This window comes from Xiphophorus couchianus, chromosome 4 (assembly GCF_001444195.1).
Source record: "Xiphophorus couchianus chromosome 4, X_couchianus-1.0, whole genome shotgun sequence".
NCBI classification, from domain to species: Eukaryota; Metazoa; Chordata; class Actinopteri; order Cyprinodontiformes; family Poeciliidae; genus Xiphophorus; species Xiphophorus couchianus.
Window position 1 is genome coordinate 23,124,001 of NC_040231.1, and position 27,086 is coordinate 23,151,086.

Below are 27,086 nucleotides of genomic sequence, written 5' to 3' on the forward strand. Positions count from 1 at the left end.
TAATATATTGTTGGGTTTCATTGGCTGTAAGCCATAATTGTTGAAATTAGTAGAAATAAATACAACAGCCATTACATTTATTGAATTAGATGAGAGACAAAAATTAACTTTTTGATAATACTAATGTATGTGCATTTGTTAATGTGATTTACAAATATTTTTGATTATAGCAGTTTTTGTGAAATGACAGCCTGACTGAAGATATTTGTAACTTCCCTCTAAACACAATATGAGATTTCCTGGGAATCTGTTACTAAGACAAAGCTGCTCTGTAAAATTGCCATTAGCAGTCACTCTCTTACCTGTGACAGAGTTTAGAAGAACAAAAGAAGTTCCTACTAAAGAGTAAAACTATCAGCTGTTTGAAGCAGGACCAAGACCAAAGCAGGTTCTGTGACATTTTTGAAAACTGTTTCAGTATATAAGGTTTACTGCGGGTCTTTACTCAATCACTTGTCACTTTTTATATAGATGGAAGTCTGTGTACCTTTTACAATGTATACTGAAAAGTAAACCATCTTAAGTTTCACTCAGGAGAGTAACTTAACTTTCTGATGCAAAAGTAATGTAGGACAATAATTAATAAAATCTTATTCAGGCATACTTATACAACTTATTTTTATTTTGTTTTGTTAGTTTTTTATATATAACAAGATATGAAAATTGTTTGTTTGTTTCTTTATTCTGAGGTCATTCTGACCAGATGCAGAGATGTCCTTCTCGTAGCTTTACAGAACTCCACTTCAGAATATATGAACTGTCCCTTTAACTGATTAGATTCTAAAGATCATAGAGATTTCTATTATTGATCTCTGCACAGAAGCCCACCTTATAGAAATATGCTAATTGAATACCTTCAACTGAGGCAAGCATCTCACACAAAACACCCAAGGCAGGCATAATTACTTCCCAGCAACCATACAGAATTAGTTCATATTGTAATTTGACACATCTGGGAGCTGAAAAAAAAAAAAATCAATTTCACACATTGATGCTAATAACTCAACAGCCCTGCAGACATCATCATTATTGCTGCTCTGCATTGCCTTTTAACAAAGTTGTGCGAGGCCGCATTGCCTTCTGCCTTGAAAGAGTTAACGTGTACCTCCACCTCAGCATCCATCATGTTTCTCAGTAACCAGATCATAGCTTCAATCACAGGGAAGATGAGATAGTAGTCTATTAATCTCCCATATTAAGCAGATCCATTTGCGAAAGCAAACGGCCCGGAGAGGCCATCCTTTTCACTTGTTGTCTCTAAATCTGATTAGCAAGTATAACGACATGTTGCTGAGGGTCACAGGAGATATAGATTGGCTCTGCCTGCATCTCCACTCTCGCACTCTGATGCTCGTGGAATGAACAAATTCATTTTCAAGAACTCCTGGGGATTCCTGTTGTAGACACCTTGTATATTATACGAGCAAGATGACGGGGGATGGGCTTCATCTGGAGTATTTTCATTTGCGAAATACATCTTTGTTTGAATTTATAAAATTATTTAATTTAAATACCCCAACTCCTAATATGTTATAAATCTGAAACCAGATATTTGCCTACTGCATAACAAGTCATCACGTTTTTATCACTTTCTGAAAAATAAAGAATAAACTAGTTTACAAACACATTTGTACAAGTTAACCCAACATTACTAGGCATTTAAAAAAGTTAAAAAGTCAAGATGATAATGACATTGCTTTTGAAACTTGTAATTGATTGATTCACAAATTCTAAGTTATACAGAGGCAAGAGGCAAAACCTAAACCACACTGCTTCATTGTGTGACATTATGGGAAAAATTGGTCTTGAAAATCAATTGGCCAAAACATCTGGAAGAGAATTTTCACACTTTTCATGTCTGTTTCACCCTGATCTATAACTGAAAGTACCCTGTTTCTCATCAAGCAGTTAATATGCAGGTATAAATGGCATTGAAATGTCCAACATCATATAGTTCACGAAGGATACTGGTTCTTTACCCCCGAGATGAGGAGTCACTAGTTGTATTTCCATCGACCATTTAATTGTGCAAACTGGAATTATAAAAATTAATTTGACAGAAGGAGAAAAAGGTTTATACAGTGTATGTAGATACCTGGTTTCAACTGTGTACAGCAGGGGTCCCCAAAGTCAGTCCTCGAAAGCCGGCATCCTGCATGTTTTAGTTCTCTCCCTGGTGGTACCAACAACCTTTTCAGCAAGTCAATGCTCTTCTTAGGCCTTCTAACGAGCCATCATTTGATCCAGGTGCGTTAAACCAGGCAGAGAACTAAAACATGCAGGATGCCGGCCCTCGAGGACCCACTTTGGGGACCCCTGGTGTACAGTATAAATTAAAAACAATAAATGCAGTGCAGATGGACCCTCACACTTGTTAATCTTACAAAAGAAGACAGACATTTTTTTATATAAATATATAAATGGAACAGATGTACAATCTTTTCTGGACAGACTGACTGTCCATCTGCTGGTCTAAATAAAAGAGTTGACGTTCTCTTAGTTAATCTGAAGGGCCTTGACTGTATTACCTCTCAAGCAATCAAGTATTTAGATTTTTTTTTCAGGTAATATCAGTGAAATGGATGAAGCCTAAAAACTCATTTTTTTCTTCAAAAAGTTACCCGAGATATCTCAAATTCACACAGCTCTCTGCTAAGTAAACAAAAAGCTGAAGTATTCAATAAATTGGCATTTGTACTTGGTAACTACTACATTTAGTAGTAGGCTTCTCTTTGCTTAAGCCTATTTATGAAAGCACAAATAATAACACAATTTTTAATAGCATTATTGTAACTGTAATAATCAGTATTTTAGAAGCATAAGAATAATTGTTACTTTTTTATTTTTAAATCAACTGCTCGATTTTATTTTAGTTAGTATGATTCTACAATTTCCTCCATACTGCTGTGTTTTAAATTGAGATGATCAAACTGTGGGAATCTCATCCCACCTCATGTGGTTCTGTGTCTCTGCTTTTTTAAATAGGGAAACACATTAAAAACATAAAAACTATAATCTGATCATTTAAAATGAATTTTCTGAACACTTCTAATGTTGACATTACCTTATTTGGAGAGGCATAAAATAAATAACGACTTTTTAAAAAAAATAAGGTAAAGGTGACAAACATTAATGATTTTATTAAGGTTCTTCTGTTTTTATGGAGTTTTAATACTAATTTCCTCATAAAGGCTGCCCATCTGTGGCTCTCTCAGAGGTCAGAGCAAAGTAAACATAATACTAAAGAATACAAAGATGATGTCATTGGGCTTTTTTTAGCCTTTGCACTTCAATACGTTCTGGAGGAGAGTTTGCAGCAGCGTTCTGTCAGATATCTGGTTCCGCTCTGTGACTTGGCTGGGGTGATGAAGAGAAGAGAAGGAATATCAGGTTCCAGCTGGGAGCAGTGAGCATTGGGACAGATCTATTTACTTGGAGAAGGTAATTGATTGGGAGGAAAGGTGGTGAGGAGAGAAAGGAAGAAGAGCGGCGGAGGGGGCAAGGAGAGGAGGGTCGGGACATTATTGATCATGTGACTGCTCCTGCCATAACCTCCAATACGCTTTTGTTTTTTTATTGCACCTCCGTGCCAAATAAGACTGTTTCTTGTAAAAACAGGACAGAAAAACAACACAGGCTCGATGAATCGTCAACAGTCGCTTCGCCCATTATGATCAATTTTTTTCCCCTTTTCGTTAACATTTTGGCCTCAGCAAAGGTTATATCACATAGCATGTCTGTACGAACAGGACCTGTCAATAATATCTACGCTTAAAATCATTTTAACGCAGAACCGTCAAAAACAGCTGTCTCCTTGGGATGATTACCAACAATCGACATGTAAAAGCTTCTTGTTCAGTATTTAAGGGAAATTAAAAACCTTATTTTACACTAGCCTGTAAATATACTTCAGTTCTTTGCTGCCTTCGCTTGAAACAACAGGAGCATGCAGTGCTAGGCCACATAAAAGCAGAGCAACACAAGCACCATCATGTGCATTGCTCCTATCAATGGGCAGTAGCCAGTGAGATGGCGAGCTATGTAGTGCTTTCTGCATGGCATCCACTTCGTGTTGGATAGAGCGCATTAATTATTTACTGGCAGGAGTTGAAGCCATTATAAGAGAAAAACAGTGCCCTGCATCTGGACGCCTTGCTGATGCCCGTATGCCAAGCGCACGCCTTGGCCTACTGTACGCTTGCCCGGCCACAGTCAGGCCTGCGTGTTGCTACAAAGAAGTTTCTAGCAGGTCAACTCAAGGTGGAACAAAAAAAAGTCTCTGTCACAGGTTAATCATATAAGACAATCCGTCTGAAAAAATTCAACTTAGCGGTAAGGAATCAATCTTTGCTCTTTATGTTTTACTCTTGTTTGTGTCTGTTGCGATTCAAGCTGAGAAGAAAACTGGATGTCTTTTATAATCAAGGAGGAGGAAAGTCTGGAGGTGAGCGGCGGGGAAGTGGTTTTGAAGAATTTGTTTGCCTTGTCATTTTCAGTTCTCCCATCCTCACCTCCACTCCATCCCACCTAGATGGAGACTTTTCTGTTATTCACTCGGAGGTTATGGTTTTAGATTGAGGGCAAAGCCTGGGGACGGCTGTTTGTTTTGAAGGAATCCAATGTCAGTACAGCTGTAGCAGGACTAGGGTTGTTTGCAGAGTTAATGGTAGTTTGATGATGTCATTCTCAGTGACCTGAAGAGAAATTGACCCCTGTTGTGTGAGTGTTTCTAAAATGCCACCCTGCGCAATTATGGTTGGAGTGTCCCTGGGCTGTTGTATGTACGGTTTGTTTTATCTGAGACAGACTCGCACACAGAGAGCGCACACATAAACACCACACACACACACAGGACACACACTTGCAGGTTGGTTTGCCGAAGCATAGCTCCACATCTTGTGAAAGCGTATTTGTTGAATGTCAGCAGAAATTTAGTTTGTCGTGTTGAGTATGAAATAATTTATTCATCAGGAGAGACTAGGAGCAGTTCGCCCTGAACATCTTATAGATTATTCCAGGTATTGACTCTTCTAGATGAATTATTTTAAAATAGACCAGGAAAAGAAGTGTGCATTTACACATGCAGTCACACAAATAGAAAACCCTGATTTAGCACACAAAGAGCAAGTAGCAGAACAATAAAATTGCTTTCTTCAGTTGGTATGCTTAGACATTCTCCCGAGTCTTTGAAGTAGATCATTTAAAACAACTCCTGCTGTCTGATTGTGTTAACTTTCATTAGTTTAATTGTCTGCTATTGCGTTGTTATGAGAGAAACATCGCAGCTAAAATATTATGAAGAGTTTAAGACAAAGGGAACTAAAGGGGAAAAGCACAGAGAGCAAATCTCCAGAGAGATGTATAATTTATGCTCACAACTGAGATTGTTTGGATCTCAGTGAATAGGATTTCATGCTACAAGATGATCGCTGTATCTTTGCTGAGTTGAAGTCTCAGTGGCTTTTGGGTTTGGATAGTAAAGTAGTTGAATTTTGCTCTTTAGGCTTGAGGCACTCAGACCTATTCTCTGAATCTTCACTTGAGGCCAAAGATAAATAAATAATTTTGTCTCTCAGCAAGGTTTGTAAATTAAGCCTTAAAAATTTTCATTATCAATTTCAGTGCCTTCTATTACCAGGTAGTTTATGATTAGTAAAATCTACTAGTAAAAATTACAGTAAAATTGACTCTTTCATTTTTTTGTTGTTTTTGTTTGCTTGTTTAATATTTATGCTTCAATTCAGAAGTTTCTAGAGATGGAAACAATATTTCTGTGGATGGTTTAAAGTTTTAAACCTTCTGTCTATGAAGGGAAGTTATTTGAAGTAGTTTTGGTTCTAAATACAGCTAAACTACATTCTGGGACTGGTAAATCATCCAGTGGGAACCAAAGACTGACCTATATGTTGGGGGGAAAAAAACAAAAAAACATCTGAACTTGCATCAGTGAGGTTCAGGTTATGCTTATGATGCCTCTTTTCAGCAAGAAAACCTGCTACAGACGCAAAAAAAAGTTATAAATGAAGTCATCTTTTTTTGAACTCATCCAATCAATTCTTTGTTCACAGAGTGAGTGTCACAATAAAAAGCCAGCTAAACAACAAAGCTATCTTTTACTCTGAAGAAGACAGCCACCTCAGTGAGATGAAGCAGGTAATTTTTGTTTAAATGTTTTCAGTCATTAGTATATTTTTTTCGTTGCTATATTTGCTGAGGTAAATGTTTTAAAAGTAGGTATTTACTGGGTGTTTTATGTTGAGAACAAACTGTGAGACATCGGTGTACTCGTCGCCGCATCATAAATTATACAAAAAGAGGATTCCCGTGCGTGTGAAATGGCTTTGTTCACAGTTTGTGTCACATCAGTGCATGTTTAACTAGGCAAAACAAAAGCTACTCAATATTTTAGTGCGCAGAGACTCACAGAATGAAGAGACGCTGCTGCACGGCTGTTCTGTCTCCTCCTGTCTTGTCCCCTCTCGTCTGGTGTCCTGCCGTCTCGGGTTTGCAGAAAAACATTTTCTCAGTAACTAGTACTCCAACCCAGTGTCTTCATGGGAGAATAGTTTCTACGCAGCAAAAACCAACAAGAAATCTATTTTTGCCATATGGAATGTAAGTAAAAAATAAAGTATGTTCAAGAAAAGAAACATTAAAAGAATGAAAAAAAATTAAGCACCACATTAAAAGAAAGACACTTTGATAGAATAAAAAATGTAAATCTAAAATAAAAAGCATGATAAAAATGGTCTTATAGTTGTTTAGCTTCATGGGAAATCTATAACAAAAACTATGTTTCAGTCCTGAAATGAAAGAATTTCTGCACATAGAATAGAATAGAATAGAAATTCAGATGCTTCGAGACATGAAGATGAAAAGAAGTATAAATTTATAAAGAAACAAAATGAAGAATAATATACCATACAGTAAGGACAATATTATAGTACTAGAATACTGTGCATTTATCAGAAATAGTAAATCCTCATAAAGTGCATGTTTATTTATGCATTAGGACAACAGACTATTTGCAATAATGAATAAATGAAAGCTGTGTAAACAGAGATTTACATCTACATGGTTCCTACCTGACAAGCAACTGAGATGTATTATAGGTCCAAAACAATTCATTACCTTATAGACAAGTAATATGTTTTTTTTTTTATCCTTTTCAAGAAACAGAAAGTCAAAATGAGCAGTGATTTAAGGATTCCTGTGATATGATTCATTTTCCCCGATGATGGGCAAGAACCTGGTTATTTTCTTATAAATTACAATAATCTAACTTTTTAACCTGCTAAATATAAAAGATTCCCTGACTAGAGAGCCTTCGTTCTGACTAATGTTTCTCAGATAACCTTATGCTGACAGGCATAATTAAGTCTGTCTATAACAACCGGTTTCTAGCATGCTGTGCAGTTTTTAGCCCCATTTAGTCTTGTTGAATCCTAGACTACCTTTTTGGGACCAAAGCAAAATCGTTTCAGAATTAAGCTAAACAAAATTCTCTCTGATCCACTAATACTGTAGATATCGTGGACACACTGACTCAGTGACTGTAGAGGACTAAGGTTATGTTGTGACCCATTTATAAAGCTTTGTGTTAGTAGCATTAATATAGCATGCAGTTTCTGTGGAAGATATTGTGAGTTATACGTAGTAAATTGACATTAAATTAAAGTGGCTCAGGAATGAAGCCTTGAGGAACCTCAAATGTGATATTTGTTTGCTTTGATTTACACATGAGGCAAAGTTTCCTAGTTTGCGAAGTAACACCTGAACCAATCGAGTAAACCACACAGTTCACAGTTGTGTTACGTCTAACCTTTACCTTCTATGCTAATTGTGCCTTTAGCTCCCACCAGTGAGTTTTAATAAACTTAAATTTACTAAAATGTATAACTTATGGCTGTGTACCTTTCCTCTGAAAGAAACCATTATTATTACAGGGAAAATACAGAAGACTAATGGAAAAATGGATGTTCTATTATCTTATAGGTGTCGGTCATTTGGCATTTTTTGCAGAGGTTGTTTATTTATTTATATTTGCTGCTTGCTGTGACCCCATCATATTCAGTTTTCTCATCTGCTCAAAGGTCTTAGTATCTTTTTTTTCTTTTTCTACCGGTTCAACAGCAGAGAAGATCTTAACTGCTCCCTACAATCCACTTAGTGTCCTTGTGCTCGGGTTGGTCTGATTAGGCGTTGGCTAATTAGGTCTGACTTGCCGGGCTTTTAAGTCACTCGCCATCTTCCACAAGGTCTGGTTAAAAGTTGGATGAGACATTAAGCGTCAAGATGGAGAAACAGGACTGATGGGAGTTCATGGCATAAGAGGACACCATCGAGGTTGCTCAGCATTTTGCCATTATCCTTTCTGTGGTTGTCAATTATTCAACAGTTCATGTAAATGACTCTTGCGGTGGAACTTTGGAACATAACAAAGTTTCAAATAACTTTGTCGACAGCAAAATAGAATCAGAATGAAAAGCGATTTACGCTTACATTTATAACATTCCGCATCACAGCAAACGCAAGAAACTCTCAAGATCCCAAGATTTCATCACTGGCCGAGTCTTCTCACCGTCTTAACACGGGAACACCATAGCGATGGACGAATCCAGCAGAAATCACCAGATGGATAAGCAGCCAAAGCAGACACATGAACCGGTGTGGAGGAGGGGAAGAAAAGCCGAGTTGTCAGATATTAATCGAGACATTTTAACTTTGTCATGAGAACATTTGCAAGCTTTAAGGCACACTACTGATGTTTAGCCTGAGGGTGTGACAGACAGGAATGGATGTTGTGCTAAGCAAAGCGTTTGATCTCCAGCATCACGGGAACGCAGGTATCAGAGAGAAGCTCATACCTCTAACAGCTGTTCAGACTCCCTCACAGGATTTGTTTTTTAGTTGTTGTTTTTTTTCTCTTTTTTTAGATGTTGGTGCAAATGGGCAGACAAAATTTTCACTTTGAAGAACTCTCTCTTCTTCAGATCTCTCTAAAAAGTCACACATTGTACAGTCAGCGCTGCTCTTTGAAACAAGATAAACACATTTAAGTCAACAGGCTAAACATTGCTCTCCAAAGACGGGTGTAAGTGTGTGTTAATAGGCCTCACAACACAATTACATGGCTTCCACATAATGGCACTCAAATCAATGAATGGATTCTGCCCCCTACTGTCAATGAGGAACACTACATCTATAATCAATTAGCATGTATTCAATGAGGAAAAATTGCACAGTGAACAGTATTAATAAAAACATTACCATAATTATATTATTATTACCATATACCAATTCTTTACTAGGAGCACAGTTTCTGTGCAGGACCCAAAAACCAGCAATGATAAATTTAATATAAGGCATTGAAATGTTATGCGATTGTCCAATTCATATTTATTTGGAGATTTTATGTGCTTGCAATGAAAAGATATAAATTGAGCTCCCATTTCAAACTTACTTCATTTATTTAATAAATACAAGTCAGAATAAGAATCAGACCTCAACATTCACTCCCTGTAAATTGCAGTGAACACAGCAACCTCTTCTGGACAAACGGTAAAACAAGCAGAAAATTAAATAAATCTTGCAAATCAAAAACAAGCTGCAGTAAAACAATTCAGAGAAAATTTAAAGAAATAAAGAATTTGATTGAAGTTATGACAGTGTGACCAATGTTTTAAAAAGTTTAAAAGTAAGTCCAGAGATTGCAATCATGGATTCTTTTGATACATAGGAAACAAATTCCCAAATGTCTGGCATTGCATCCCAGAAGATAACTGGCCTGTAAATTGGATGTAAAAAATAAAAATCATAATATTGCCTGTTGAAGCGTTAAAAAGTAATCCATGATCAATGCATCTGATTAGTTCGCCTTGACTGCACATTGGTGAGCTAATCAGGCCAAAGGGATCAATGGACATTCTGCCTCTCATTGCTTCTGTCTTTGGATAACTACAATGTAAATGACTGGGTACTAAAAGAAGCCATACTGGGACACGCGCTAAAACTCTGCTTCATTGTTCACATGGGAATCTGCGCTTACGCCACTCTAGTTTTTAATCAATGAAATGTGAAAAACAAGTCCCTATTACACATCCCTCTCTTACTCTATTATCATCATATCCATCAGAGCTGCTTTTCTTCCATTTCCAGATCATCTTCTCCAGACTATAAACTTCACAGCCCTTGTGGCAAGTCCTTGCGGTACAATCCGTACTGCTGCCTCTGTTTGCCTCCCTCTTTCACTGAGCTCTACAAGACCAGCAGATGTTGTGCATTGTTCCTTTCAAAGAGAAACTAATTGCTAAACAAAAGGTGCTGGCGTGTCCTGTCGAGTATCCTTGTAAATGTTTTACAGCCGCAGCTCTATTGCTAGTTAAGTGGCTAATTATAAAAGAAGAACAAAAGTGTCTAATTAGGAATGAAGACAGGGAGGAGGAGAGGAGGAGACTTTTCCCCCCACACACTTTTCTTTTACACAGGGCAGCTGATACAATCAACTAAATATAAATTAAAGTTCCCTGGTTCTTGTAAAGAGCAGTCCGTTTGTCATTGTTGAACTGGAAAATGCTGTGTAGGTTTTTTTTTCTCCTGCATCTAAAAGCTGAGACTTTTATTAAGTATTTTTACATTAACCTCAACTTTGTCTTAAAGAAATTCCCAAAAACCTTAATTTGTGTAAAATAAAAATGCTCACGGTCTTGTAATATTGGTTTCAAATCATAATGTCTAGTATAAAATGTATTTAAACATGAATTATTCTGACTTCTGCATGCATGTTTATGTAGCATTTTACAATGCTATATAAAACTGAGAAGATGACATTATTGTCTGATATATTTTTGGATTGTCCCTCCATTAGGTTAGATAAATATTATATTTATATATAAACTACAGTAAAAATAAAGTTAAAAAATGCACAAAAACAGAAAAAAACACAATAGAACCCTAGGAAAATAAAATAAAATACTAATAATATGACTTTCCTATTGTCCATTTAGCAGAGTTGCGTAATTCAGTTCTTCATTAGATAATTTGATCTCTTTCGTTGAGGACTGCGTCATTTTATTGTGTCTTGAAAAGCATCAAAAACTTGCTCTGATGTGTGCCTGTGCGGATTCCTCGTTTTGCCCCCTGCACTTATAAAAATGAGTACCCTGGCCTGATGACATGGTCAAGCTTCAGTATGCATCACAGTGCCTGTGTAAGCCTGTCTGTGAGAAAACAGAGAGCCCTTGACACTCTGTCTTGACAAAGTTGGGTAATTAACGACAGCGCCTATTAAAGGGAGAATATTCAGCCAGTGATAAATGGCTTTAATAACAGGTCTCTGTTCTTGCTAACAGAGACAGATCCCGCCGCCACCGTCAGCCTGCCCACTAGATAAAACTACCCAGACTCCCATCTCAGCACCCTCTTCATCTTGCCTTTTCCCATCGGCAGTCTTGCTTCTGCTCCGTTTCCTCTTTTCTCTCTCTCTCTCTCTAACTTTCGAATTCTTTCCTCTCAGAGCCTCCATCTTTCCTGCAGACTGCTCTGTCTACCGCAACTTTTGTTTACCATTTCCGGGAACGAGTCCCGTCAAGCGTCTTTAACAGATTCAAACTGTGAAATGTCCTCGTAAAACAAACAGGTTCAACCCTATCAACCTACCTGCACGCATGGCGCCGTGTTCGTGTTTGTTCATGTTTGTCTTGTAAAACATCGTTAGCCTCTTTGTGTAAGGGCCATGCAAATTGGACAGTTAAGAAGCGCTCGGACCGATTTATGTTCCAGCTCAGCGTTTTAACAGGCCTGCGCTACTGCTTTATGTGCCCTGGTGGGGTTTAGGGCAGGGCCTGACCACGGGGGTCATATTCATCACAGCCTCGTATTGTGAGATGGGTCCAGATGTCTGTGCTCATTAGAACAGCACTGAGAGATTTAGAAGACAGAAATGGGATTGAGTTAAACAGCCTCTTTTCCATCCACAACCATGATGATTTCATGGTGTCTCAGAAGGAGTGATCAGTATGTGCAAAATAAAATTTAAAAAAAAAAACATATGTACATAACATTTAAGATTATGTATCCTGGTAAACAAATGTTCAAATGGACAAGTCAAGTGCAGCATTGTCAGTGATGATCCTTCCTGTTACCCTCTTTAGTTCCGTTGACCTGCAAGTCTTGCACTGAAATCTGTTTGCAAATAGCTTTCCCTTAAAACCCATCTCCAGATGTGGAAAAAAAAGACTGAGCCTGTTTTGTTGTAAATTTATAAGATTTTTCACTGCAAAAAAACATGCAGCTGGAGAAATAATAATCTTTATATATTGCAGAAAAATACCATTTTGCAATAAGTCTGTGTAACAAGAGCAATGTGTGTTTTTAAAAACGGTGATCATGTAGAAGGCAGATATATTTTTGTGGTTCCATATGAAATCCAAAACCCATAACAAATTTTTGGTGTTTTATTAAGGAACTAAGTTGCTAGTTCAGAAATTGAATTTTTAGGTTTTATTAAAAAACATATTTTTAAAAAACTCATCCCCCCGAGAATCCAATGAATCAACTTAATGATCTAGCTATTAATTTCAAGATAGATAGATAGATAGATAGATAGATAGATAGATAGATAGATAGATAGATAGATCCGCTGTGCATGAGGAGGGTCTTCTCCCTCCAGATGTTGTAGTTTTTTGCTCTCTCTTGCAGGACCAAAAGCAGTGAGTCCATTAAATTCACATGAGAATCTAATTAGGGACCCCCACTAAGGAGCGGACTTGGTAGCATTCATTGGGGAGCAGCATTGCCAAGACCCTGACACCCAGAGAACACCCTCTGCAAGCGAATGGAGAATGACCAAGGAGTCGCTCTGTGACTGACTTAGACCTCTGCTTCCTTGAAGGCACGGATATTCTGAGCTGATTGCTCTCATTAAACTTGTTATAGTGCTATAATTATAATAGTTTGCCTGTGAAAACTGATGACTTAGTGTGTGGTTGCTCCGCGCACGACAACTTTGGGTAACCTTCTAATGGGTGCTTTAGCTTTGTGGATGTACATTCTGGCAAACAGAAAACTACACACCACACCAATTGTAGGCATGTACACATTTGAAACATGACTATAACAAGAGGTCAATTTGTTCATTTATTCTGAATCCAAGAAGGAAAAGCGACATGGCTGGATCTTGTGTTATAATTAGGTGGATAATAACAGTGAGTGAATTATTGCGCTCTTGTTATTTGAGTCTGTCCTCTGCTGCTCGTCAGATGAGACATCCATGTGACCATAATTCTCATTCTGGCAGCACCGCAGTGACTGATATTCTTTAAATTACACCTCCTTGGGCAAAGCATTTGGAAATGCTTTGCAGATGGGAATTCATCACAAAATGTCAAGGAGAAAATGAGGGGCATCAGAGCTTGATTGCTCCAGCAAAAAAATTAATTATTTTCTAAAAGGAAGTGAATGATGTTATTGGAAACAGTCATCACACAAAAAAGACAGTAAAAAGCGGAATATGTTATGTGTAAAAGATGACTTAAAGTGAGCTTATGGTGGATGTTATCCTACTGGCAAATAGAAAATGAAAACTGGCTTCTATCTAGAAAGGAAAGTAAATGCAATCTAATGTAAAATGTTTTCAGATCCTTTAAGTTCTTTCTCCTTTCTGACGTTTCAGCTGTTGTGACAATTTCAACCCAAAGCAAGTTCTGACTGCACTGTCCTAATCAATAATGTAAACACGTATTTAAAGGCATTTCCTTTTCCGCTGTGTTCAGGATTTGTTAAAGTTCATTTTATTTAAATGTATAAAAGTGAGAAACATGAAAAAAAAGGTGTTAAACAAAAGAAGTGAGCAAAAGGCAATTAATAACACAGGCCCTAAAGCGCAACAGTGGCTGCCAGAGGACAGTTGTTATAACAAACTCTTCATTACAGATTTGAACTATTAAATTTAAATTTAAGTGGGAATTTGTCTTGTGAGGGGGAGGAGAAAGTCTTGAGAAAATATTGCCTTACAGCACTAGCGTGGACACCCAGCACTCCACATAGAGATTTGATGTGCTGGGTGTCGCAAGCCTGTTTGTAGTTCACTGTAGTGAAAAAAAAGCACAAAAACTGTGACAAAAGCTGTCATTCAAAACTTGAAAAGTTTACCTCCACTGAGTTCCTCCCCTGATCTTACATAGATTATTTTTTCATAGATGCTATTTCACCATAATCTAGTTAAGAAGAATAAACCACTGCTGTTTCCACCTGACTCTGCCTCAAAGCTTCATCCTCACTGTAAAATCCAACCGCAAAAGGCCACCTTGTTACAGAAGTCATTTGTCACCAATTCCCAGTAAGTTAAAGGTATCATTGTCAATTTACCCATATACTGTAGGTTCTATAAACAGCTGCAAAAAATGTCAATATGTTTTTTGTCTGTTTTTATTATGTTACTGAAGGAAGGAATAAGCAATGACAAACACAATACACTAGAATACACCGACCTAAACATTAATGCTTTAATGCTGGGAAAAATAAATAGTTTTGAGTGTAAATTCTTGCACAGCTTACAACAGTTTGTTCTGTTTGGTGTCCATCAATAATTTCTGTTTAAAGGGACAGCCTAATCACAGTTTTTCCATCACAAAAATAAATTTTGAAACACCAGTTCCCGTGTATGAATGGTCCGCACTATACACATTAAGAATTCATCCAATATCTAGTCTTTTATCCCAATCACTTCCAAAAACAAAGGAGATTGATGTAATTTTGCTTCAATTCCAGCTGCTTGACAACACTGCTCTAAAGTCCTACTGCTCTCATTCTTGCGTCTCGCCTTTGCTGTGACAGCTTTGGCCTTTAAGCTTAGCACCGTTATCACAGGAGCTTCACATTTTAACAGGCATTTCATTGCCATCATCTTGCTGAGTTCTCTGTCACAATGACTGACAGCAGGCCTCTCTTCCAATAACGCTACACAAAAGAATGTCAGCAACGCCATTTAACTTTATTAGTTTTAAAGCCAGTGGCTACAGATTTTTATGGGCTACTTTCTTGAGCACCTTACAGTGAGATACTGCTGTCTAAACTGTATTATATGTTATAAACTTCCACAAGTACACCGCACCGGTTGTATGGGAATATAAAGCACACATTCACTTTTTTATGGCACGCGATTCAATGGGAAATCTTGTGTTGATAGCGTTCTATAGGCTATTGTGGGCTTTCACAAATGGGTCTTGGTGAAATATCCGTCCGTCTCTTACACAATCAGCGTCTCGTGTTCAACTTTGAAATGACAATATTTTGTACACATGCCTCTGTTGCAGAGCAACGCCTCATAATAACTGAACTGTAACCCCACGTTTCTGGTTAATAAGATGTGATTCTGCACCTTTAAGTTTCTAATGCTGTTTACAACCAAAATGTACCTGAATTCAATGTAAAATGATAGAATTCAGATTTTTTCTGAATTCTATCACAGTTTGAACGGTACGGCCATATGACTGGATGGTGTATGTTTCTGAATTTTTGACAATAATCTTGTCCCTCTGGTCCTTTACGCACTTTATAATTCTATGTCACCCTGACGAGAGTATCTCAGTATCGCCCATTGACCCTAAAGGCCTCTGTAATTGTCAGAAATCCAGCAAAACTGGACTATGAAATATAATCCCTTTAAACAATCACAACAAAATACTACAAAGCGGACTTTATCCAATTTCAGCCACGCATTAAACATTTTTGCAGCGACTGGAACTCAGTTTCCGAAAGTGCCCAAAATGAATTACATTATGGATTATCATGTAATTATGGATCTTTCCAAAGACTGATAGGGCCGGAAAATTGAGTTCTGAATATTTCATAATGCACGGCACCATCTTTGTAGAGGAAATTATTTAGGGATAGCACGCTCATTTGCAGAATGGATAAAGGTTCATTGCGAGTCACCAGAGTGCTGTAATTGGAAAGCTGCTGTGATTCAAAGGAATTATTCAAAGATGAGCATGTCTACTCAATAACTGCAAAATCAGTGTGCCATTAATACTCAGTCACACACCCCAAAAAATACTGAAATGATGGCAAAACCTACCGTGCTGTGTACTTATTCTCTTAATTGTGCCATATATTGTGTAAATATGACATGTAAACAAATGCCATTAATGTGCATTTTGTGTCTTTTTCTACAGATGAGACCAGCACCTTTCCATCATCGCCACTTCAAGCTTCTACACCACGCCTCAAAGCCATGTGATTTAAAACTAAACACTGAATGACATAATTCACTCAGAGGAAACAGGTTACATTTTTACAAAGACCAAGTTAGTACATCATTTGACCTATTGTCATCTGCTTAACAAATCTTAAAGATTAGTAAATTGCACACTTCCTTGAACTGTTTGAAGGTCAGAAGAAAAATGTTTGTCTGGAAAACATGAACAAACAGTTTTGAGAAATGTCTTCTTTAAAAGGCGAATCCAAATGTCAGAGAGACAGATACACAGAGAGCGCTGCCTTCTGGGCGTCGAGCAGAAAATCTTCAGAATAATATTTTTTCCCAGTTGGAGCGAACTGCAATTACCCGTCATCAAACATACAAAGCAGAGTGTTTGCACTCTCATAGCCTGGAGAGGAACATGGTCACTGTTTGCAAAATCACACAAAGGAGACTCAGGAATAGCAATGTAGGAGTGTTATTAAGATCAGATTTACTGGATTTATGTTGCAGTGATTAGTCAGATAATAAAATCCACTGACAGCTTATTTATAAACTATTGTGTATAAAGGAGTAGCTCCAAATTCTGAGGTGTAAATTTTTTCCAACATAATGGTAAACATATAACACAAAGTGAGATAGGAACTTTTTTTTTTATCTTTATGCATTTTTTAGACAAAGAGTGGCTCAAAATTACCATGAATAAAATGAAACACTTCATGCTATTATATTTATGTTTTTTCCTTTTCTGATTCATGACACAACAGAGGAATGTATACAACGCTGTAATTAAATGGAAGGGAAAATATTGAGATTATTAATTAGGTTCATTAAAATACTGACACATACGTTTTATTCCTAGCTTCTCTAAGAAGTTGACATAAAGGCTGAACTTTAGCCGGTGCCGTAGCACAGAGCTGCACCCTGCTTGACTGTTTTGACAGATTTTTTTTTAATGAAAAACGGATTCACAAATCCAATATTTTATAAGCCCATGTAACTTTGAAGTGTTTTAATTTATTGAATTTCAGTGTATGCAACCAACAAACAATTTGAAAACACTCATCTCATAGCCCCACCTTTAATTTAACCATTGATTGTAAGCATGTTAAACTCAACAGCAGTGAGCCTTAAGTGCATTCTGTATACCTACTTATTTGTTTTTGACATTTTTCTTTTACTGTTTTACATTGCCACATACAGGCCTGGTTAATTACTGACTGTGTTCTTGATAAACATGTTTAAAAGGACAAATAAATTAATTATTTTAGAAAAACTCTCCAGAAATAGTGGTAAATGACACTTCAGAATATCTATCACTACTGGTGTGACAACGTTTCAGTTGGTTTATTTATTGGTTTTAAATCTTTCTGTATTCCCTGTATTTAAGAGACACATATTTTTTCTGGATTTTTTGAAGTACTGGTCAGCGAGGAAGACTCCAAGCTAAGTAATCAAATTTAAAAAGTTCTAATGTTCACAGCTCTTTATATAACTAAGTCTGTGCGCTAATATGGAATAACAAATGAGTTCAATATTGCATCCGTGATAATGTTGTTTTTCTTTTCCTAACTTGTGAAACAATGATCTCATGAAGATTTACATCAATCCACGGCTGTCTGTCTGTAGTTTCAATTTAGTTTTTATAAAGTACTTGTTATAATTCTTGATGTTTGTCCTTTATAAAAGTAATGCATTTTATGAAATATGATACATCTTTGAATAATTTGCCATTTAAGGGAATTTGCACTGTACACGCTTATTTCTTTTGTTAGCTGGAAGTAAACAAGTTAATCTGCTTAAAATTTGTTAGATCATTTCATGAATAAATGATGAAAATCCCATATATTCCTCCTGAATCAGTTAGAAAGGGTTCAGTCTGAATTTGGAGGCCATTTCTTCAGAAAGGTGCAAATCTCTGGGCTTGACGTATTGAATAAATTGCACGGCATCCTAAATTGCATGCGAGTGTTTGTATAGGTTTACTTGTTTTTGGGTGAGTTTTCCGACTCTGCTACTAGCAGGGGCTCTCAGCTCTCACCCAGAAGACCACAGAGATGAAACAGGTTTAACAGCAAGCCCTGTTTGGCTTTACATTTTACATGCCGGTGAATGTCAGACTCATGAATAATCAAAACAAGAACAAAGTCTTCGTTGGACCACAGTTTGTTTTGAAGTTTGTCTGCAGAATGCGACTTCCCGGTACTTCTCAGCGGGATTCAGGCAAAGTGGGTGATTCAACCAGTGCGTCAGTGCAGGTAAGTTGTTTATAGGACAGCAGAAAATGTGAAATGTTAAAAAAAAAAAAAAGAAAAAAAAGGGAACTAAAGCTTAGTAAATGGAATTACAGCTGAAGTAAAGACAGGAGTGAAGGTGATGACATTAAGATTCGACTTTCCACTTTCTGTTCCTGCTGTCCCAGCTCATCTTCATCACTGTGTAGGCCTCGGCATGACCTCAACAGGACGGACTAATCTTAGCTCCTCACCTTGAGGCCACTTTCAACCTACAGGGTTTTTAGGTATCTTGTCAGTCCAGCAGAGAACCATCAGAATGTTCTCTTAACATGCAAATGAGACGAGAACAAATGTCCCTGTCACTTGTGGGGCTCCTTGTCCCAAAGTGTTTAACACTCCTCTTAACCCTCCCTGCCCTAGCTTGCTTCAAAAACCCTTCTGCACCTCATTCACTTTTTTTTTCTCCTTCCCTCTTATGTTCTTTAAATGAGCTCTCCAACTCCACTTCTTTCTCACAATTCAATTTTACAAGGCCATTATCCCGGGTGTAATGTGGAGGTTAAATATATCGGGGCAGACATTATGTGAAAATAATTAGTGCTAATGAATAATGCACTCATTCAGCTGATGAAGGATGGTTGTCAGGGTAATAGACTGGGAGGGAGGGGCCTCTATGACAAATGAAATTAAAATATTTAAGTACTGCTTTATGGTCTTACGAGGCCCTCACACACTTTTCTTTTCTTTTTGTCTGTTACTCTCCACATGGAGCAACCCTGCCTTTGAGATGTGGGCCAGTAGTTGTGCCATTGTGCCATTACCCATCTGCAACTTCTGTTTCACCAAGGATATTTTACAGTACTTTACTCTGCAGCATCCCTGCTCCCATAATCACTTTGATTGCAGCATGTGCACAGATTTTATTGACAGCCATTGTCTGTCTCCTCGATTATATTCCGCCTCTTTTATTTAGAACCGCTGCACTCATTCAGCCTTTAACTATTTCATTCTGCAGCCATAATGTGACAATGAAGGATGCAGGTTCTAAATTGCCCAGTTTACAGCACCCTTCCAGCCAATTGGCCTCCCTAAGATCAATAATGGCAAACCAAGCACTCTGTGACTGATAAATGGTAATGCATCGACACCGTTTCATTAGGAGTGATGGTTGGAGGAGGGCAAGAGGAAGTGCCTTTGAAAGGAGCAGAAATCCCAACAACCAAAAGTACAGTGTTTTCTTCTTTGATATAAAGAAAACTATATGACTTAATGAGATTTAAAACTGATAAAATGCCAAAATGCAATAAAAGTCAACTGACTTCAAGCATCCTTTCAGTTTGGTTTGTATGACTTATAGCAAACAACTTTGAGTTTCTGTTACAAAACAGCAACAATAATGATAGCAGCACAAAATGTGACTTCTGACTAAATCCTAACTTCTACATTTGTCAACTTTCTGCTTTTGAATATGGAGGTTTACCAAGTCAGTGTGTTTGCTCTCTGAGTGTGGTTTATTGAACGGGAAACAGTGATTAGACTAATAGACATTTAGTTTTCCAAGGTCCCGGTCATGTGATACTGGAAGGATAAAGTTTCTTCATCAAAAATATTGTACTCCAAACTCCTCTGGGATAATCACTTTACATGACAAGTGTTTTGCTTGGCAGTTATATGCTCTTAAATGGGCATGAGTGTGTGCTGAAATTTGGTTTAGAGGTTCACATAATATAGAGTAGTCTGCTAGCAGATTGTCTAAATTGTCTTTAAGAAGGAAGAGAGAAGGCAGGACTTCTTGAGGAAGCTTGGGTCCTTCAAGGTTTGCAGGAAGATGCTGCATATCTTCCATATGTCTGTTCTGGAGAGTGCACTGTCTTATGTCGTTTTCTGTTGGTGTAGCGGCATCAGAGCCAGAGACTTAAAGACGCTCAACAACCTGATAAAGATAATGTCACTGATAATGTTCTGATAATGTCACTTATGTCTACTGGTTGCAGCTTTTTGAGTGATAGAAACATAATTTAACAAGCCCCTGTTGCTATTTTGCTCTCTTTGTGCTGTATATGTTTTGTACTTTGGCTTACACCAACATAAAGCAGTCATATGAACAGTGAAGAGAAATGATACGGGAGCAGCGTGTGAAATAAGATTCACGAAAAGTAAAATGTGAAATTTTAATTTGGCTGGAACATCACATTCTTTTATAATAACATAGCACCTGCACCTGTGCTGTTCATACAGGTGCAGGTGTACAGGCAGGTATGAACACAGGTGTATATGTACCTGTATTCATACAGTATTCATACAATTCATCCCCTTACCAGGGGAACACTACACAATTCAAAGTACACCATTCACACAGAAAGAAAACTTGAAGATGGTAGCACAATGTTGCGAGGTAGCTTTAGTTCAGCAGAGAAACCAGTCAGACAATTATCCAAGACTCACAGCCAGAACTACATTAGGATGGTTTAGTTTAGTGGTCTCAAACTGCAGTCACATGCAAATTTCATTCAGAAAAACCTTGGCAATGATTCAAGCCAAGGACTCTGTTGTAAGGTTGTAAAATACGTCCTTTTCCTTGCTGGGTCACGGAGGGGTTGCGTGTCTCTAGTAGTCATTGAATGACAGGCGGAGTACACCCTTGACAGATTGCCTCTGTATTTCAGGGCAACTCTCAGAATAGGACTTGAATCCATTACCTACTTGCTTCAAGTCAACAGAGTTACCAACTGTACAGACTTGCAACTTTTACGCGACCTCTGCAGGAAGACAGTCAAATTGGATTGGAGATTATTGCAAAATTTTTTAAACTTAAACTAAGTTCAGTTTTCACAGGACAATGGCAAACTGCTCACACACAAAAATGCTACAAAGCGCTAAAGAGTGCTTTTCTTTCCCTCAGGCACAGCAGAAACAATCTCACTCACACAAGCCTTACTACCTTCTTTTATTAATCTCATATTTTCTATATTAGTGCCTTGTACATTTGACTTGCAAAACAGACCTAATTATCGGGGGCCGGCAGTTTGCAAAGCCACACATCAAACAGTAAGTTACAGTAAAAGCTTGTATGATCTCCTCTCCCTTTTCCTGTCCTCCCCTTGCTGCCACGCGCCAGAAACACTGATTATAACGGGAACATTATGTGGGAATTACAGCGAAACAATTTACACTTAATGTAGCAGTCGTATGAACAGGGAAGAGAGATGGACAAAGATATAGCTGTATCAATAATGCATGCTTTAATTAAGCAGCTGGGAATGCACCGGGCAGGATCAAGGCATGAGGAAAGACAGACAATGAAAGAATAGTCGGAGGAGGAGTTGGGAGAAAGACGATGGAGGAAAAGGAACTAAGAATAAAAGCGAGTGACAGAGAAAATGGAAAACGGAGCAGAGGGTGAGGAGACGAGAAGGAGGACGAGGAGGAGGGAGAAAGATCAGAATATGTTTCTGTGGGCTTGTCGCGCGCACTGTGATTCATGGGCAGTAAATATGCAAAGCCTGATGGCCATAAGGCAATCAGAGGAGCGCCACTCATCTACATGTTGCATAGTGGGCTATAATCCATCTGAGGGGCAAGGAATAATGATACCAGGAAGCAGGAATAAGAGCAGGGTCTGTTTATTACCTCAGACAGATCCATAATGCATACAGATGTGCAGAAGGCACAGCAGCCTGAAGCCAGAGGACTCTATTGAGAAGAAAAGACAGTAATATTGTTTTTAGTGTAATGAAAGGCAATCTGATTTAAGCACCTATTAAAGCAAATAAGTCTGCTGTCATATAAAGTTTTAAAATAAGCACTGGAGCTATGGCCATGAAAGATTGGACAATAGTTGCATTAAAAGAGAGGGAAGATTTTTTTTTGCACGGACACCAATAAATAACACGGGCGCTGCATGTGAAATCAGGCTCATGAAAAGTAAAATGTGAAGTTTTAATTTGGTCCAGACATCACGTCTTTTGATGATAACACATCACCTGTATGAATAAAACCCACGTGGCGAAATAAATGCCTCACTTCTCTGCGTCATTGTGTTTACTCTTCTTTATTTGCAAAGAAACACGCACAAGCTCACCCCCGCATCCCCAGCCTCCGTGTAAGGCGAAGTCAACACAGGGATTTTTCTAGTGCCTGAGTAAGTAATAAATTGTGTTGAACATTGATAAACTAATGCAATTACCTGCAGGGCAAGAGAGTCAGCTAATTTAAAGATACCAGGTTTGTTCATGTGGTGGGAGGCTCCTGAATAGGACCCCAGGGTGAGAGATGGCGCCTTTATTACATTTGAGAGGTCAGCGTGGTAGCACTGTATTAGGATTGATCTTTTGATCCCTGCTTGGAACGCCCCCTATACACATTCACGCGCGCATAAACACGCACACACTCGCTGCAGCACCCCATCTGGTTTGTGAAAACAATAACAAAACAAAAAAAAAAAAACAGCTTATCTGGCGTAAAGGGTTAACTCTGCCAGGCAGGCAGCCTAATTGAGCACCACACATCTCAGCTACACAGCAGAAACAGCAACCTGGAGGGTTGTAACAAGCCAGGCGTGACTTATTCACATAATAAACCAAGCAGATATCTAAATGAGCCATTGAGCTAGCCAAAGGGAGAGAGGCCATTAGGCGGCCCGGACCATGGGTACATATTTGTATATCTACAATTGCCCTATCATTTGCATAAGGGGCTGCCTACAGAAATGTTAGATGGTTCTCATACTCCGGGGTCCTGTGACACAACAGAATACCTCTACACTTATTCTAGGAATAATAAACAACTCTGTCGTGTTTATTTTCTTCAAAAACAACAATTTTACAGAGGTAAATTATTGTCATTTTATGTGATTTTGTATTGTTCAGAACAAACAGAGAGCCTGTTTTTATTCTTGTCTCATATGACCTCATCTGTACTGATCTAAGCTGTTGTACAATAAAAAAATGAAACATTGTAAAGCACAATAAATGAAAGGCAACGTTTAGAGATACTTTCTGACCTGCTGAGAGGAGATGAGACACATCCATTCATCCATTTTCTAACACCCTTGTTGACGGGACAAACAACCACGCGCACACACTCACACCTAGGGAGAATTTAGAGAGACCAATTAACCTAGCAGTCATGTTTTTGGACTGTGGGAGGAAGCAGGAGAACCCTGAAAGAACCCACCATGCACAGGGAGAACATGCAAACTCCGTGCAGAAAGACCCCTGGGCCGGGAATCGAACCCAGGACCTTCTTGCTACAAGGCAATAGTGCTACCAACTGCACCACTGTGCAGCCCGAGATGAAACACAGTGATGGGAAAAAGGTCCTTCTAGGGACGTGTGTTACGAATTAGCTCTGGCTATACACACTGTGATGCTGGCAGTAGATTGTCTTCATCTGTTTCTTGTAAATAAACGACACAGCCACCGATGACTGCAGATAAACAGTTTTCATGTAATGGTAGGTTGTTGCCCCACCATTTCCACATTCATCAGCATGTACACGAGGTTGGTTGACAGCGCTAAGACACTCCTTCTGGCTCTGATTGGTTGTTTTTGATTAGGAGCTGTGTGTTTCTGCAGAAACAGCTCAGGGAGGAAGTGGAGGAGCTTCATCTTTTCCCAGATTACCTGTCTCATACTAGATATTTTAGAAAATTACATACTGTAGCTTTAAATGTGTCAGGTGATGAAAGACATCTTAACGTCAGATAAAGAAAATGTGACACATGACAATAAATGGTTTTCAATAGCAACAAGTCTTTTACATCACAGTGGAGGAATTCTGGTCTACTCTTCCTCGAAAAATTGTTTTGTTTCAGAGACACTGGAGGGTTTTTAAGAATGAACTGCTTGTTTAGCATCATGCCACGGCGTCTTGACAAAGCCATTCGAAAATCTTCATTTTGTTTCAGCCGTTGAGCCATCGTAGGATTGTATTCTGCAATAAACAGGTTTGAGCTGTGGGTGACGAAATGATGGCCGTATCGCCATCGGAATGTTCTGGTAGAGAGCAGAATTCATGCCTTCATCTACAGTAAACGGTTCAGGTAATGAACGTAGCAAAGCGACATCAAGAAACAAGTCACGGTGTTGAGGTTTTGCCTTTGGGCACTTCTTTTGAACACTTTCTCAATTTTAAATAGCAAGTTGTTCAGGTTGCAAAAGATAAAAACTTGATTTGACTGAAATAACATTATTTACTGGTGTTAATTACAGTGTGATTGATTAAAAATAGAAAAAAATGGCTGTTATTATGTCAAAGATACTTCAAACTTAAAGATACTACTTAAGAACTTCCAAAAGGTTCTTACAAAATGACACCATCTGATTCAGAATGACAATAAGTTGGACAACTAGCTGAAAGGTGCATACTCTTTATTTTCGTTTGTGCTTTACAAGGGCCTAATAAAGACTCTATGGCCTTATCAGCATTTTAGAGCTCTTATTGAGTCGATTTAATTGCATGTAATTAAAAGTATAAATTATTCCACTGAAATAATTATTTTGTTTAAGTATAAAGTAACATCATAAAAAGAAATGAAGCTTCTTTATAATATTCCTATCAGAAGAACATTTTCACAGTAAGATTATATAATCACATCTGCAGTAGACAACATCCCAACAGCATGCTGTCACAGCATGCTTCAGAGTTCCTCTGATTCTCCTCCAGTTCCCCACTAATCCAACACACGTGCATCTCTCAGTCATGGTGGTTAGTTTAAACAATAACATAGGGTGACCACGAATCAGCAAAGCCTCGTGGAAATCGGTCAGGGGTCAGCCTGTAATGTGACCTCTGACACATAATTAAATTGCCATCTTTAACCTCGGTTACAACCTGTCACAGCGCATCGGATTGCATGCTGCAAATCACTGTTCAAATCAATGGCAGAAAAGACGGCAGGGGGAGGAGGGGCCCGCTGTGTCCAGTGGTGTCTGCAAAGAGATTGTGTTTAATGAAGCTGAACTGAGCAGTGATCATGTTAGTGTACCGTCTAATTAGATTCGGATGAATGCTACGCACGGTTATCCTCGCAATGACAGGAGTGTTGCAGATGAACCGCCAGGGAGCTGCTGGCAGTGTTTATGTAGTTTCGCCATAGCAAAAGTCCAGAACGTTTATGAATGTCTGAGCAACTTTTGTTGCAGCTGAGAAACCTTTCCAATCACAACATATTCTTAAGAGGAATTGATTGTTTGGATCATATTTAGATTAGTCTGAGAAACAAAGTTAAAGGACTTTTCCTGTTCGACTAACTTCTGGATAGTTGTGTCTTTGTTAATTTAGTTTTATACCTGATTTTTGATTCTTAGCAATGTTGATGTGGTGTTGGAAACTACATCACAGTTGTGAGAGACTAATAGGGAGAATCACAGTCTGAACAAATAAGAGTTTTTCATCATAGGGCCTATACAAAACAAGATGAAACATCCTGTATGGTGGGAAAACATTATTGTATCACCAATGAACACCACACGTTACTTTGGCAGGAAGTTGGAGTATCTGTGAAAAAACATCCAACTAAGCAATAGAAGATCAACTAAACTTAACAAGAACAAGCCTTAGTGTGCAAATTTAGACACGAGTTAAGCCTTGTAAAGTTTAATCGAGTTTTTCTTACCAAATGGCTCAAGTAATGATTGAGCCATTTGGTAAGAATGGCTGCTTTTGTGCTTTAAAAGGAGCCGGTTGTCTTTGGAAGTCTTCTAGTCAGTTTGGAGAGGAAATAGTTGTTGCCGAGTATCACACAGGTGTTAATAAAGGTCTAAACCCACAATATCAAAGTCCTTGTTGTTGCATTGTGGGATATCAAAATGTTTCGTGACCTTACAATGTTCACTTTAATGCCATTTTTCTGATGAAGGTTACTGGATTAGCTAAATTTTCTTCAATATTGGAGAAAAACAGTCATTCCTCACTAACATCCTTACACATCTGAACATATTATCAAGTAAGTTTAAATCTAATTACTTGTTTTAAGTCCTTCAATAGTGCATAAATCCTTCTGAGTACAATTAGTTATTGAAATAGGTACATATTGGGAAAAAAAAAAAGCACTTCCTTTTGTTGCCACGAAGTAAACTGTCAACAGAAGGTGCAGAAGTAACCTGTATTTATTTATTGATGCTAATTGGCAGTTCATGGAGTCACCTACTGTATGTGGTCAGCACAAGTGGTTAAAGAGTTTCATGAAGCTGAACAACACCCCAGTTTTTCTAGACAAACCGAGAATGATGTAAAGAGATTTTTAGGGGGGGAAAAAACAAGTGTTTTGTCTTGCATCTGAATAATTATATTGAGTTTAGTGGATATGTTTTACAGCTGGAACTGTCAGTATCAACTTTGCAGCAATTCCACACCTGCCACTGGGCTTACATGGAGGAAAATATGTCCCCGAACTGAAATAATCCTCAATAACGATGCGCTGATTATGATTTAAAGGCTGCTAGCTTTGTTTCAAACTGTGCCTTGCTTTGTGGCCAGGGCCCTGTGTTGTTTAAAGGGTTGTCGGGGTATAAATACTAAATTAATCATGCTTTGGCTCAACTTGCTGGGGACTGAAATTTGCTTATGGAGTCCCATGATCACATAAAATATTAATAGTTTCACAGAGAGCTGGCATTGTAGAAGGGGGTGGGGGCATGGCATAC

General features: G+C 38.2%; 1 long non-coding RNA gene across 1 annotated transcript in view; it reads left to right on the forward strand.

Moving 5' to 3' along the window:
• The window catches only part of LOC114142573 (uncharacterized), a 28,083-nt gene extending 10,038 nt beyond the window's left edge, over nucleotides 1-18,045 (forward strand). The window contains exon 3 of the long non-coding RNA XR_003595055.1: nucleotides 16,176-18,045. This is a non-coding gene — a long non-coding RNA (uncharacterized LOC114142573). The remainder of the gene's footprint in view (nucleotides 1-16,175) is intronic.
• Nucleotides 18,046-27,086: the final 9,041 nt, after the last annotated feature.